The 2,249-nt window shown below is 43.2% G+C and overlaps 2 non-coding genes across 2 annotated transcripts; both read right to left on the bottom strand.

The window, feature by feature from the left end:
- Positions 1 to 247: 247 nt before the first annotated feature.
- On the bottom strand, positions 248 to 431 carry LOC140274388 (U2 spliceosomal RNA). The gene has a single exon (XR_011908342.1). It is a non-coding gene; the product is annotated as a U2 spliceosomal RNA (small nuclear RNA).
- A 308-nt stretch (positions 432 to 739) lies between these two features.
- On the bottom strand, positions 740 to 853 carry LOC140274156 (U5 spliceosomal RNA). The gene has a single exon (XR_011908134.1). It is a non-coding gene; the product is annotated as a U5 spliceosomal RNA (small nuclear RNA).
- Positions 854 to 2,249: the final 1,396 nt, after the last annotated feature.

Below are 2,249 nucleotides of genomic sequence, written 5' to 3'. Positions count from 1 at the left end.
TGCAAAAGACAAGGCAGCCACAAACACCACGGGAACACCGTATTGAGGCTTTGTTCTGACCACTCATTCGGTGTCGCGTTTCTTTCAAGCAATTCTCCCGGTTAGCCCGCACTCGGCTCGCTCCCAGAGCCGTGTTAAAGTCCACTTCGCATTCACTCTCTTTTCTCAGCAGATTAAAAGAAAGTTTCATCTTGGGCTCCCTGAAACTTTCATCCTACACCGCTGTTTGCTTTTTCACAAGAGCAGAGGAGAGCGCACCGTTCCCAGCGGCACTGCAGTACCGGGTCGAGGCTTGGAGTGAACGGAGCAAGCTTCTTTTTCAACTCCTATTCTTAAAAATCCATTTAATATGTTGTCCTCGTATAGAGGACATATTAAACTGATAAGAACAGATACTACACTTGATCTTAGCCAAAAGGCCGAGAAGCGATAACTGTCCACTGTTTCAGGTCCGAGGGCCCTTGCTGGCACAATGCGCACTTGTAGCAGTGTTCTTTTTATGGCCATAGGTGGCCAGAGTGTCACGTTGCACCTCCGCCCACCCGCTGCACTGAGCACTCTTCAGCCCTTTTAAATGGTATAACTTTGCACTCCCGCATGCTCCAGCAAGCACCATTCAAGCAACAACTTTGCACTCCAGCTTCGAACATCGGCACAGTCGCAACAAGTAAGGCGACTCTACTCAGAGAAGTCACTCTGCAAAGTAGCAAGATTTCTTTTGCACAGACAGAAAGGGCTTCACCCGCAAAGGTAAAGCCTGCCAATAATAGAAACAACTCATTAGTGCTGCTCTCCACGGAAGTCTTTAGTAAAAGGCGAAAGACTTGTATGTTATGAAGAGAAACCAGAGTACGATTATCCGTCACTGCGGGAGCAGGGCATCAGGCGTGGTGAGCTTTGCTTGGTTGAGACGCTTGGTTGAGTCGATGGCTGCCTTGTCTTTTACTCTATGCAAAAGACAAGGCAGCAACAAAAACACCACGAGAATCCCGTATTGAGGCTTTGTTCTGACCGCTCATTCAGTGTCGCGTTTCTTTCAAGCAATTCTCCCGGTTAGCCCACACTCGGCTCGCTCCCATAGCCGTGTTAAAGTCTACTTCGCATTCACTCTCTTTTCTCTCTTGGGATTGGGATTGGGATTTTATCTATAAAATGAATTCCTTCACTCAAACTATGTTAAAACTGCTTTGTCGTTCATATTTACCATGTCTAGAAAGATTTATACAAAAAAAACAACGTTGTACTTTGCAGTAAAAGAAAGAGCAAATCTAAAGTTTCAGGAATCCGAGAATAAGCTTACTTTCATGAGTGCTTCACGATTTCGGATTTTGCTATAAAATGAATTCCTTCACTCAAACTAAATTAAAACTGCTAAACCGCTAATCTGTTACATGTAAGGCAGATGTCAAATTCACCGAAATAGGATCTAAGGGTATTCGGCCAATCGAGCTGTAGCAGCTTCGGTAAAAGAGTATAAGTTGAAGAGTTTGTGAATAAAGGTGTGCGCACACATAGTGAACTGTAGGAAAATAGGCAGGGAGCAATGCCGGCTGGGGTATATGTTCTTGTATGTTGTCTGACTGTTTGATTTGAATGTGTTGTGTAAGTGTCCTGTTGAATGTTTGGGCTTTGACACTTCACTGTGGTTGTTAACTGTGTGGTGTGTCCTGAAATGTTATATGTTTGGGCTGTGTGACATGCTTAATGCTTGTCAGTAGCTACCCACTTATTCATATATAGCAACTGACAACATAAGAAGTCTGGACATACTTTGATAGTAGTTGTAGAAGTATCCTTATTGATAATAGATAAACTAATTCATAGTGATAGAACAGTAGATGAACAGGTGCCTGCACGTCTCACGAAAATAAAATGGGTGTATGATTGCTGACGGCAGAGCAATACTGCCAAACTTATGAGTGCTTGTGGCAAACTTGATTCAGTGTCTTGACGTGTATACGCTGTTTCGCTGACTTGATTGTCACAAGAAACAAAGTGTGTTTGATAAGATCCAACCATTTTATTACGGGAGGATCAGTATGTATGGATTCTGATGTGACTGATAAACCCATTCGTATCTTAAGCATAATCTAATACGTGAGACAACGCCCTGGCACACAATCAAAAAAAAAAAGAGAGAGCGGTTTTGTGTCCCCACAGTCCATAATGTAGAAAAGAGAGAAAAAAGCCTTTCTGATTTGGTGTGTGTGCTCATAGTGCAGAGTGTAGAGAAAAGAGAGAAAAGAAAG

Source organism: Leuresthes tenuis, unplaced genomic scaffold (assembly GCF_036924035.1).
Source record: "Leuresthes tenuis unplaced genomic scaffold, fLeuTen1.0.hap1 SCAF_17, whole genome shotgun sequence".
NCBI classification, from domain to species: domain Eukaryota; kingdom Metazoa; phylum Chordata; class Actinopteri; order Atheriniformes; family Atherinopsidae; genus Leuresthes; species Leuresthes tenuis.
Note: the sequence above shows the minus strand (reverse complement) of the source record. Positions and strands in the feature narration are given on the sequence as shown.